Source organism: Bombina bombina, chromosome 2 (assembly GCF_027579735.1).
Source record: "Bombina bombina isolate aBomBom1 chromosome 2, aBomBom1.pri, whole genome shotgun sequence".
In the NCBI taxonomy this organism is placed as follows: Eukaryota; Metazoa; Chordata; class Amphibia; order Anura; family Bombinatoridae; genus Bombina; species Bombina bombina.
Window position 1 is genome coordinate 496,880,050 of NC_069500.1, and position 13,818 is coordinate 496,893,867.

General features: G+C 43.2%; 1 protein-coding gene across 1 annotated transcript in view; it reads right to left on the bottom strand.

Annotated features, from left to right (window-relative positions):
• The window catches only part of NDRG2 (NDRG family member 2), a 266,724-nt gene that overhangs the window by 150,118 nt on the left and 102,788 nt on the right, over positions 1 to 13,818 (bottom strand). The gene's annotated exons all lie outside the window — the stretch shown is intronic.

The window sequence follows — 13,818 nt, forward strand, 5'->3', positions numbered from 1 at the left end:
GTGAAGCATCTTAGCTCCCAGATAAATTATCTGCATATTGGCATCACACAAAAGTATTAGCCAATTTAAGAGCTTTGATCTCCTCTACTGTAGTTTCCTCTGTAATAATATCAGATAACGCATCGCATCAATAAGATGCAGCTCCTGCAACCGTAGCAATACTCACTGCTGGTTGCCACTGTAACCCTTGATGGACATACATCTTTTTTAAGTAAGCCTCTAGCTTCTTGTCCATTGGATCCATAAAAGAGCAACTATCCCCTAAAGAAATGGTAGTTCTCTTAGCAAGAGTAGACATAGTTCCTTCTACTTTAAGAACAGTGCGTCATGAGTCACAAATAGAGTCTGCCACAGGAAACATTTTCTTAAAAACAGGGGAAGGGGAAAAAACATAATTTATGCTTACCTGATAAATTTATTTCTCTTGTAGTGTATCCAGTCCACAGATCATCCATTACTTGTGGGATATTCTCCTTCCCAACAGGAAGTTGCAAGAGGATCATTCACAGCAGAGCTGCTACATAGCTCCTCCCCTCACTGCCATATCCAGTCATTCGACCGAAACAAGCCGAGAAAGGAGAAACCGTAGGGTGCAGTGGTGACTGTAGTTTAATTAAAATTTAGACCTGCCTTAAAAGGACAGGGCGGGCCGTGGACTGGATACACTACAAGAGAAATAAATTTATCAGGTAAGCATAAATTATGTTTTCTCTTGTTAAGTGTATCCAGTCCACGGATCATCCATTACTTGTGGGATACCAATACCAAAGCTAAAGTACACGGATGATGGGAGGGACAAGGCAGGAACTTAAACGGAAGGAACCACTGCCTGTAGAACCTTTCTCCCAAAAACAGCCTCCGAAGAAGCCAAAGTATCAAATTTGGAAAATTTGGAAAAAGTATGAAGGGAAGACCAAGTTGCAGCCTTGCAAATCTGTTCAACAGAGGCCTCATTTTTAAAGGCCCAGGTGGAAGCCACAGCTCTAGTAGAATGAGCTGTAATCCTTTCAGGAGGCTGCTGTCCAGCAGTCTCATAGGCTAAACGGATTATACTCCGAAGCCAAAAAGAAAGAGGTTGCCGAGGCCTTCTGACCTCTCCTCTGTCCAGAGTAAACAACAAACAGGTTAGATGTTTGGCGAAAATCTTTAGTAGCCTGTAAGTAAAACTTCAAGGCACGGACTACGTCTAGATTATGCAAAAGACGTTCCTTCTTTGAAGAAGGATTAGGACATAATGATGGAACAACAATCTCTTGATTGATATTCTTGTTAGAAACCACCTTAGGTAAAAACCCAGGTTTTGTACGCAGAACAACTTTATCTGAATGAAAGATCAGATAAGGAGAATCACAATGAAAGGCAGATAACTCAGAGACTCTTCGAGCCGAGGAAATAGCCATCAGAAAAAGAACTTTCCATGAAAGAAGTTTGATATCAATAGAATGAAGGGGTTCAAACGGAACTCCTTGAAGAACCTTAAGAACCAAGTTTAAGCTCCATGGAGGAGCAACAGATTTAAACACAGGCTTAATTCTAACTAAAGCCTGACAAAATGCCTGAACGTCTGGAACTTCTGCCAGACGCTTGTGTAAAAGAATAGACAGAGCAGAAATCTGTCCCTTTAAAGAACTAGCTGATAATCCTTTGTCCAAACCCTCTTGGAGGAAGGACAATATCCTAGGAATCCTAACCCTACTCCATGAGTAATTCTTGGATTCACACCAATGAAGATATTTACGCCATATCTTGTGGTAAATTTTCCTGGTGACAGGCTTTCGTGCCTGTATTAAAGTATCAATTACCGACTCGGAGAAGCCACGCTTTGATCAAGCGTTCAATCTCCATGCAGTCAGTCTCAGAGAAAGTAGATTCGGATGATTGAAAGGACCTTGTATTAGAAGGTCTTGTCTCAGAGGCAGAGTCCATGGTGGAAAGGATGACATGTCCACTAGGTCTGCATACCAGGTCCTGCGTGGCCATGCAGGCGCTATCAATATCACCGATGCTCTTTCCTGTTTTATTTTGGCAATCAGACGAGAGAGCAGAGGAAACGGTGGAAACACATAAGCCAGGTTGAAGAACCAAGGCGCTGCTAGAGCATCTATCAGTGCCGCTTCTGGGTCCCTGGCCCTGGATCCGTAACAAGGAAGCTTGGCGTTCTGGCGAGACGCCATGAGATCCAATTCTGGTTTGCCCCAAAGGAGAACCAATTGAGCAAACACCTCTGGATGGAGTTCCCATTCCCCCGGATGAAAAGTCTGACGACTTAGAAAATCCGCCTCCCAGTTCTCTACACCTGGGATATGGATCGCTGACAGGTGGCAAGAGTGAGTCTCTGCCCAGTGAATTATCTTGGAGACTTCTGACATCGCTAGGGAACTCCTGGTTCCCCCTTGATGGTTGATGTAAGCCACAGTCGTGATGTTGTCCGACTGAAATCTTATGAACCTCAGTGTTGCTAGCTGAGGCAAAGCCAGAAGAGCATTGAATATTGCTCTTAACTCCAGAATATTTATTGGGAGGAGTTTCTCCTCCTGAGTCCATGAACCCTGAGCCTTCAGGGAGTTCCAGACTGCACCCCAACCTAGAAGGCTGGCATCTGTTGTTACAATTGTCCAATCTGGTCTGCGAAAGGTCATACCCTTGGACAGATGGGCCCGAGATAACCACCAGATTAGAGAATCTCTGGTTTCCTGATCCAGATTTAGTAGAGGGGACAAATCTGTGTAATCCCCATTCCACTGACTGAGCATGCATAATTGCAGCGGTCTGAGATGCAGGCGCGCGAATGGCACTATGTCCATCGCCGCTACCATTAAGCCGATTACTTCCATGCACTGAGCCACCGTGGGGCGCGGAATGGAGTGAAGAACACGGCAAGCATTTAGAAGTTTTGATAACCTGGACTCCGTCAGGTAAATTTTCATTTCTACAGAATCTATTAGAGTCCCTAGGAAGGAAACCCTCGTGAGAGGAGACAGAACTCTTTTCTTCGTTCACTTTCCACCCATGCGACCTCAGGAATGCCAGAACTATCTCTGTATGAGATTTGGCAATTTGAAAGCTTGACGCCTGTATCAGGATATCGTCCAGGTAAGGAGTCACCGCTATGCCTCGCGGTCTTAGGACCGCCAGAAGTGAGCCCAGAACCTTTGTAAAAATTCTTGGGGCTGTAGCCAACCCGAATGGAAGAGCTACAAATTGGTAATGCCTGTCTAGAAAGGCAAACCTCAGGAACTGATGATGATTCTTGTGAATAGGAATGTGAAGGTAGGCATCCTTTAAGTCCACTGTGGTCATGTACTGACCCTCTTGGATCATGGGTAAAATGGTTCGAATAGTTTCCATCTTGAATGACGGAACTCTGAGGAATTTGTTTAGGATCTTTAAATCCAAAATTGGTCTGAAGGTTCCCTCTTTTTTGGGAACCACAAACAGATTTGAATAAAACCCCTGTCCTTGTTCCGTCCGCGGAACTGGATGGATCACTCCCATTACAAGGAGATCTTGTACGCAGCTTAGGAATGCCTCTTCCGTTATCTGGTTTGCAGATAATCTTGAAAGGTGAAATCTCCCTTGTGGAGGAGAAGCTTTGAAGTCCAGAAGATATCCCTGAGATATGATCTCCAACGCCCAGGGATCCTGAACATCTCTTGCCCACGCCTGGGCGAAGAGAGAGAGTCTGCCCCCTACTAGATCCGTTGTCGGATAGGGGGCCGCTCCTTCATGCTGTCTTAGAGGCAGCAGCAGGCTTTCTGGCCTGCTTGCCCTTGTTCCAGGACTGGTTAGGTTTCCAGGCCTGCTTGGATTGAGCAAAAAGTTCCCTCTTGTTTTGAAGCAGAGGAAGTTGATGCTGCACCTGCCTTGAAATTTCGAAAGGCACGAAAATTAGACTGTTTGGCCTTTGATTTGGCCCTGTCCTGAGGAAGGGTATGACCCTTACCTCCAGTAATGTCAGCAATAAATTCTTTCAAACCAGGCCCGAATAAGGTCTGCCCCTTGAAAGGAATGTTGAGTAATTTAGACTTTGAAGTCACATCAGCTGACCAGGATTTGAGCCATAGCGCCCTACGCGCCTGGATTGCGAATCCGGAATTCTTAGCCGTTAGTTTAGTCAAATGAACAATGGCATCATAAACAAATGAGTTAGCTAGCTTAAGAGTTCTAAGCTTGTCAACAATTTCAGTCAATGGAGCTGTATGGATGGCCTCTTCCAGGGCCTCAAACCAGAATGCCGCCGCAGCAGTGACAGGCGCAATGCATGCAAGGGGCTGTAAAATAAAACCTTGTTGAATAAACATTTTCTTAAGGTAACCGTCCAATTTTGTATCCATTGGATCTGAAAAAGCACAACTGTCTTCAACCGGGATAGTGGTACGCTTTGCTAAAGTAGAAACTGCTCCCTCCACCTTAGGGACAGTCTGCCATAAGTCCCGTGTAGTGGCATCTATTGGAAACATTTTTCTAAATATAGGAGGTGGGGAAAAGGGCACACCGGGCCTATCCCACTCCTTACTAATAATTTCTGTAAGCCTTTTAGGTATTGGAAAAACATCAGTACTCACCGGCACTGCATAGTATTTATCCAGCCTACACAATTTCTCTGGCACTGCAATTGTGTCACAGTCATTCAGAGCAGCTAATCTCCCCAAGCTTAAATTTAAAATTAGAAATCTCTGAATCAGGTCTCCCCGATTCAGAGACGTCACCCACAGATTGAAGCTCTCCGTCCTCAGGTTCTGCATATTGTGACGCAGTATCAGACATGGCTCTTACAGCATCTACGCGCTCTGTATCTCGTCTAACCCCAGAGCTATTGCGCTTGCCTCTCAATTCAGGCAATCTGGATAATACCTCTGACAGGGTATTATTCATGATTGCAGCCATGTCCTGCAAAGTAATCGCTATGGGCGTCCCTGATGTACTTAGCGCCATATTAGCGTGCGTCCCTTGAGCGGGAGGCGAAGGGCCGACATGTGGGGAGAGTTAGTCGGCATAGCTTCCCCCTCGACAGACCCCTCTGGTGACAATTCTTTTATAGATAAAGACTGATCTTTACTGTTTAAGGTGAAATCAATACATTTAGTACACATTCTCCTATGGGGCTCCACCATGGCTTTTAAACATAAACATAATGAACAAGTATCCTCTGTTTCAGACATGTTTGTACAGACTAGCAATGAGACTAGCAAGCTTGGAAAACACTTTAAAGCAAGTTAATAAGCAATATAAAAAAACGTTACTGTGCCTTTAAGAGAAACATATTTTGACAAAATTTGAAATAACAGTGAAAAAAGGCAGTTACACTAACAAAATTTTTACAGTGTATGTAACAAGTCAGCAGAGCATTGCACCCACTTGCAAATGGATGATTAACCCCTTAATAACAAAAACAGAATAAGAAATGACAAAAACGTTTTTTTTTTTTTTGTTTTTTTAAACACAGTCACAACAACTGCCACAGTCTACTGTGATTGTTACCCTCCTCAAACACGACTTTGAAGCCTTTTGAGCATTTCAGAGATGTCCTGTATCATGCAGAGGGAAGCTGAAAGTCTGTCAGTAGTTTTAGCTGCACAGAAAAGCACTAAAATAGGCCCTTCCCACTCATATTGCAACAGTGGAAAGCCTCTGTTTCTAGGCAAAAATCAAACCAGCCATGTGGAAAAAAACTAGGCCCCAATAAGTTTTGTCACCAAACATATATAAAAATGATTAACATGCCAGCAAACGTTTTATATTACACTTTTATAAGAGTATGTATCTCTGTTAATAAGCCTGATACCAGTCGCTATCACTGCATTTAAGGCTTAACTTACATTAATCCGGTATCAGCAGCATTTTTCTAGCAAATTCCATCCCTAGAAATATGTTAACTGCACATACCTTATTGCAGGAAAACCTGCACGCCATTCCCCCTCTGAAGTTACCTCACTCCTCAGAATATGTGAGAACGGCAGTGGATCTTAGTTACTTCTGCTAAGATCATAGAAATCACAGGCAGATTATTCTTCTAATGCTGCCTGAGATGAAACAGTACACTCCGGTACCATTTAAAAATAAACTTTTGATTGAAGTTAAAAAACTAACTATAATACACCACTCTCCTCTTACTACGTCCATCTTTGTTGAGAGTTGCAAGAGAATGACTGGATATGGCAGTGAGGGGAGGAGCTATATAGCAGCTCTGCTGTGGGTGATCCTCTTGCAACTTCCTGTTGGGAAGGAGAATATCCCACAAGTAATGGATGATCCGTGGACTGGATACACTTAACAAGAGAAAGGATCCCCTGGTTTGTCCCATTCCTGAGCATTTATTTAAGTCATCTTCCTAGGGACAGGAAAAACCTCCTCATGAGATGGGGAATCATAGATTCTATCCAATGTTGAGGACTTTGTGGGGTTGATAGTAACCACCGGTTCAGAGTCGTCCAAAGTAGCTAGAACCTCCTTCTAAAGTAATCGGAGGTGCACAAGCTTAAATCTAAAATTAACTTCTTCAGATTCTGAAGATTTTTCTGCTAAAATGTCAGAGTCTGAAATCTTCCCTTCAGAAGCTACTGAAGTATTCTCATCATCAGACATCTGAGCAAGAGTGGCTAATGCAGTTCTAGAATCAGAAACCTAAGCATCAGGCAAGTGTTAAGATTTTCTCTTACGCTTACCTAATGAAAAGAAAGCTGACAAAGCCGCTAGTACAGCAGAAGAAACTTGAGTGGCAAAATCCCCAGGTAAATAAACACCCCTAGATGCATGAGAGGTCACAGAATGGGACGTTTGAGGAGAAAGCTGAGGCATATCACGCACAGCATTATCCTGAGAGACATTAGGCTCAGAAGGGAGTAATTTGCCTTTAAATTTTAAAGTCTTAGATAAACAAGAACAACAAAATTACATAGGAAAAACTATTTGGGCTTCTAAACAAAAGTAAACATTTATCCATGGAGATGGACTGATCCTGTTCTAAGTCCATAGCTAATAATTCCCACAAGTAATAGGCAATGAAACACAAAAAAAAAAAGCTTAAAATTTTATTAAAGGTTAAAAATCAAATGAGGAAAGAAAAACACTCAGATTGCCTATGACAGAGAAATAAAGCTTTACAATTTTAATAGTTAAAAATTAAATGAGGGAAGAAAAACTTTAAGACAAAAAATACCTCAGATTGTCTGAGGTTCCTACCAGCAAGAAAATACCCCACTAGTAATAGGAATCGAGTCTGACTTGCTCAGTTATACAATCCGATGAGGACACCAAATGTAGTCTCCACTTGAAGAGCTGAATTCAACTGCAAATCAGTCCGGTCACAACTGCACCGCTCCGCTAAACCGGAAGTGCGGGTGTCACGTGACTGGACTGAAAACAATGCTTGGGCTCACCAGCCTAAAATAAAATAAAATAATAATATAAAAATAAAATAAGATATACGACATCCCAGCCCATTGAGAGGACTCTGTCTCTTTCATATCTCCAAATTAGGAATAACTTATCCCATATTGAAAAGTGCCAATAAAAATGTGCCCATATGAATCCTCAAATCAATCAAGGATTGTTATGTTGTGTAACATAACGACAAAAGGGATCTGGAGGAGTATTAACCCCGTAAGTGCTGCTGTCTCATTACCTTGAAAGCAAAGGCACTTTCCTCAGATTCTACTGCATAAGAGATACTGATCTACAATAAATCATATGGACGGTGTGTTGTGGTTAGGAGATATTCCCTTCTTTGTATTTCATTTCCCCCTCTTTACTTATCTCTACTTCTACCTCTTTTTTTGGGGGGTTTTCTGCTCGTCTTTTAATATGTTGTTCTTCTCTTTGGAAACATGTTGTTTTGCTGGGTCAATGAGCGATCTATTGTGATTAGCAATACTAAATAGTTATACTCAGACCTGTTTTCTATTACATTGATTCCTTTATTACAATGGTTAATTTATACCGGCTTTTAATGTTGAAAAGGACTCACGATCAGCGGTATTTGTTGATGTCGTATTTTGTAATCTTTCTTACTCTATTTACCTTGTAATTTTTTGGAAACCATGATGCATGTTTGTTCTCTGTTACTATGCCTTTATTACAAAATAATAAAAAACATAATTCATGTAAGAACTTACCTGATAAATTCATTTCTTTCATATTAGCAAGAGTCCATGAGCTAGTGACGTATGGGATATACATTCCTACCAGGAGGGGCAAAGTTTCCCAAACCTCAAAATGCCTATAAATACACCCACAATTCAGTTTAACGAATAGCCAAGAAGTGGGGTGATAAGAAAGGAGCGAAAGCATCAAAAATAAGGAATTGGAATAATTGTGCTTTATACAAAAAAAACAGAATTTATGTTTACCTGATAAATTTCTTTCTCCAACGGTGTGTCCGGTCCACGGCGTCATCCTTACTTGTGGGATATTCTCTTCCCCAACAGGAAATGGCAAAGAGCCCAGCAAAGCTGGTCACATGATCCCTCCTAGGCTCCGCCTACCCCAGTCATTCGACCGACGTTAAGGAGGAATATTAGCATAGGAGAAACCATATGGTACCGTGGTGACTGTAGTTAAAGAAAATAAATTATCAGACCCGATTAAAAAACCAGGGCGGGCCGTGGACCGGACACACCGTTGGAGAAAGAAATTTATCAGGTAAACATATATTCTGTTTTCTCCAACATAGGTGTGTCCGGTCCACGGCGTCATCCTTACTTGTGGGAACCAATACCAAAGCTTTAGGACACGGATGAAGGGAGGGAGCAAATCAGGTCACCTAAATGGAAGGCACCACGGCTTGCAAAACCTTTCTCCCAAAAATAGCCTCAGAAGAAGCAAAAGTATCAAACTTGTAAAATTTGGTAAAAGTGTGCAGTGAAGACCAAGTCGCTGCCCTACATATCTGATCAACAGAAGCCTCGTTCTTGAAGGCCCATGTGGAAGCCACAGCCCTAGTGGAATGAGCTGTGATTCTTTCGGGAGGCTGCCGTCCGGCAGTCTCGTAAGCCAATCTGATGATGCTTTTAATCCAAAAAGAGAGAGAGGTAGAAGTTGCTTTTTGACCTCTCCTTTTACCTGAATAAACAACAAACAAGGAAGATGTTTGTCTAAAATCCTTTGTAGCATCTAAATAGAATTTTAGAGCGCGAACAACATCCAAATTGTGCAACAAGCGTTCCTTCTTTGAAACTGGTTTCGGACACAGAGAAGGTACGATAATCTCCTGGTTAATGTTTTTGTTAGAAACAACTTTTGGAAGAAAACCAGGTTTAGTACGTAAAACCACCTTACCTGCATGGAACACCAGATAAGGAGGAGAACACTGCAGAGCAGATAATTCTGAAACTCTTCTAGCAGAAGAAATTGCAACTAAAAACAAAACTTTCCAAGATAATAACTTAATATCAACGGAATGTAAGGGTTCAAACGGAACCCCCTGAAGAACTGAAAGAACTAAATTGAGACTCCAAGGAGGAGTCAAAGGTTTGTAAACAGGCTTGATTCTAACCAGAGCCTGAACAAAGGCTTGAACATCTGGCACAGCTGCCAGTTTTTTGTGAAGTAACACCGACAAGGCAGAAATCTGTCCCTTCAGGGAACTTGCCGATAATCCTTTTTCCAATCCTTCTTGAAGGAAGGATAGAATCCTAGGAATCTTAACCTTGTCCCAAGGGAATCCTTTAGATTCACACCAACAGATATATTTTTTCCAAATTTTGTGGTAAATCTTTCTAGTTACAGGCTTTCTGGCCTGAACAAGAGTATCGATAACAGAATCTGAGAAACCTCGCTTCGATAAAATCAAGCGTTCAATCTCCAAGCAGTCAGCTGGAGTGAAACCAGATTCGGATGTTCGAACGGACCCTGAACAAGAAGGTCTCGTCTCAAAGGTAGCTTCCAAGGTGGAGCCGATGACATATTCACCAGATCTGCATACCAAGTCCTGCGTGGCCACGCAGGAGCTATCAAGATCACCGACGCCCTCTCCTGATTGATCCTGGCTACCAGCCTGGGGATGAGAGGAAACGGCGGGAACACATAAGCTAGTTTGAAGGTCCAAGGTGCTACTAGTGCATCCACTAGAGCCGCCTTGGGATCCCTGGATCTGGACCCGTAGCAAGGAACTTTGAAGTTTTGACGAGAGGCCATCAGATCCATGTCTGGAATGCCCCATAGTTGAGTGACTTGGGCAAAGATTTCCGGATGGAGTTCCCACTCCCCCGGATGCAATGTCTGACGACTCAGAAAATCCGCTTCCCAATTTTCCACTCCCGGGATGTGGATAGCAGACAGGTGGCAGGAGTGAGACTCCGCCCATAGAATAATCTTGGTCACTTCTTCCATCGCTAGGGAACTCCTTGTTCCCCCCTGATGGTTGATGTACGCAACAGTCGTCATGTTGTCTGATTGAAACCGTATGAACTTGGTCCTCGCTAGCTGAGGCCAAGCCTTGAGAGCATTGAATATCGCTCTCAGTTCCAGAATATTTATCGGTAGAAGAGATTCTTCCCGAGACCAAAGACCCTGAGCTTTCAGGGATCCCCAGACCGCGCCCCAGCCCATCAGACTGGCGTCGGTCGTGACAATGACCCACTCTGGTCTGCGGAATGTCATCCCTCGTGACAGGTTGTCCAGGGACAGCCACCAACGGAGTGAGTCTCTGGTCCTCTGATTTACTTGTATCTTTGGAGACAAGTCTGTATAGTCCCCATTCCACTGACTGAGCATGCACAGTTGTAATGGTCTTAGATGAATGCGCGCAAAAGGAACTATGTCCATTGCCGCTACCATCAACCCGATCACTTCCATGCACTGAGCTACGGAAGGAAGAGGAACGGAATGAAGTATCCGACAAGAGTCCAGAAGTTTTGTTTTTCTGGCCTCTGTTAGAAAAATCCTCATTTCTGAGGAGTCTATAATTGTTCCCAAGAAGGGAACCCTTGTTGACGGGGATAGAGAACTCTTTTCCACGTTCACTTTCCAGCCGTGAGATCTGAGAAAGGCCAGGACGATGTCCGTGTGAGCCTTTGCTCGAGGAAGGGACGACGCTTGAATCAGAATGTCGTCCAGGTAAGGTACTACTGCAATGCCCCTTGGTCTTAGCACCGCTAGAAGGGACCCTAGTACCTTTGTGAAAATCCTTGGAGCAGTGGCTAATCCGAAAGGAAGCGCCACAAACTGGTAATGTTTGTCCAGGAATGCAAACCTTAGGAACCGATGATGTTCCTTGTGGATAGGAATATGTAGAAACGCATCCTTTAAATCCACCGTGGTCATGAATTGACCTTCCTGGATGGAAGGAAGGATAGTTCGAATGGTTTCCATCTTGAACGATGGGACCTTGAGAAATTTGTTTAAGATCTTGAGATCTAAGATTGGTCTGAACGTTCCCTCTTTTTTGGGAACTATGAACAGATTGGAGTAGAACCCCATCCCTTGTTCTCTTAATGGAACAGGATGAATCACTCCCATTTTTAACAGGTCTTCTACACAATGTAAGAACGCCTGTCTTTTTATGTGGTCTGAAGACAACTGAGACCTGTGGAACCTCCCCCTTGGGGGAAGTCCCTTGAATTCCAGAAGATAACCCTGGGAGACTATTTCTAGCGCCCAAGGATCCAGAACATCTCTTGCCCAAGCCTGAGCGAAGAGAGAGAGTCTGCCCCCCACCAGATCCGGTCCCGGATCGGGGGCCAATATTTCATGCTGTCTTGGTAGCAGTGACAGGTTTCTTGGCCTGCTTTCCCTTGTTCCAGCCTTGCATTGGTCTCCAAGCTGGCTTGGCTTGAGAAGTATTACCCTCTTGCTTAGAGGACGTAGCACTTTGGGCTGGTCCGTTTTTACGAAAGGGACGAAAATTAGGTCTATTTTTTGCCTTGAAAGGCCGATCCTGAGGAAGGGCGTGGCCCTTACCCCCAGTGATATCAGAGATAATCTCTTTCAAGTCAGGGCCAAACAGCGTTTTCCCCTTGAAAGGAATGTTTAGTAGCTTGTTCTTGGAAGACGCATCAGCCGACCAAGATTTCAACCAAAGCGCTCTGCGCGCCACAATAGCAAACCCAGAATTCTTAGCCGCTAACCTAGCCAATTGCAAAGTGGCGTCTAGAGTGAAAGAATTCGCCAATTTGAGAGCATTGATTCTGTCCATAATCTCCTCATAAGGAGGAGAATCACTATCGAGCACCTTTATCAGTTCATCAAACCAGAAATATGCAGCTGTAGTGACAGGGACAATGCATGAAATGGGTTGTAGAAGGTAACCTTGCTGAACAAACATCTTTTTAAGCAAACCTTCTAATTTTTTATCCATAGGATCTTTGAAAGCACAACTATCCTCTATGGGTATAGTGGTGCGTTTGTTTAAAGTAGAAACCGCTCCCTCGACCTTGGGGACTGACTGCCATAAGTCCTTTCTGGGGTCGACCATAGGAAACAATTTTTTAAATATGGGGGGAGGGACGAAAGGAATACCGGGCCTTTCCCATTCTTTATTAACAATGTCCGCCACCCGCTTGGGTATAGGAAAAGCTTCTGGGAGCCCCGGCACCTCTAGGAACTTGTCCATTTTACATAGTTTCTCTGGGATGACCAACTTTTCACAATCATCCAGAGTGGATAATACCTCCTTAAGCAAAATGCGGAGATGTTCCAACTTAAATTTAAATGTAATCACATCAGATTCAGCCTGATGAGAAATGTTCCCTGAATCAGTAATTTCTCCCTCAGACAAAACCTCCCTGGCCCCCTCAGATTGGGTTAGGGGCCCTTCAGAGATATTAATATCAGCGTCGTCATGCTCTTCAGTAACTAAAACAGAGCAGCCACGCTTACGCTGACAAGGGTTCATTTTGGCTAAAATGTTTTTGACAGAATTATCCATTACAGCCGTTAATTGTTGCATAGTAAGGAGTATTGGCGCGCTAGATGTACTAGGGGCCTCCTGAGTGGGCAAGACTCGTGTAGACGAAGGAGGGAATGATGCAGTACCATGCTTACTCCCCTCACTTGAGGAATCATCTTGGGCATCATTGTCATTATCACATAAATCACATTTATTTAAATGAATAGGAATTCTGGCTTCCCCACATTCAGAACACAGTCTATCTGGTAGTTCAGACATGTTAAACAGGCATAAACTTGATAAGAAAGTACAAAAAACGTTTTAAAATAAAACCGTTACTGTCACTTTAAATTTTAAACTGAACACACTTTATTACTGCAATTGCGAAAAAACATGAAGGAATTGTTCAAAATTCACCAAATTTTCACCACAGTGTCTTAAAGCCTTAAAAATATTGCACACCAAATTTGGAAGCTTTAACCCTTAAATAACGGAACCGGAGCCGTTTTAAGCTTTAACCCCTTTACAGTCCCTGGTATCTGCTTTGCTGAGACCCAACCAAACCCAAAGGGGAATACGATACCAAATGACGCCTTCAGCAAGTCTTTTCTAAGTATCAGAGCTCCTCTCACATGCGACTGCATGCCATGCCTCTCAAAAACAAGTGCGCCACACCGGCGCGAAAATGAGACTCTGCTTATGCTTTGGGAAAGCCCCTAAGAAATAAGGTGTCTAATACAGTGCCTGCCGATATTATTATATCAAAATACCCAGATAAAATGATTCCTCAAGGCTAAATATGTGTTAATAATGAATCGATTTAGCCCAGAAAAGTCTACAGTCTAAATAAGCCCTTGTGAAGCCCTTATTTACAATCATAATAAACATGGCTTACCGGATCCCATAGGGAAAATGACAGCTTCCAGCATTACATCGTCTTGTTAGAATGTGTCATACCTCAAGCAGCAAGAGGACTGCACACTGTTCCCCCA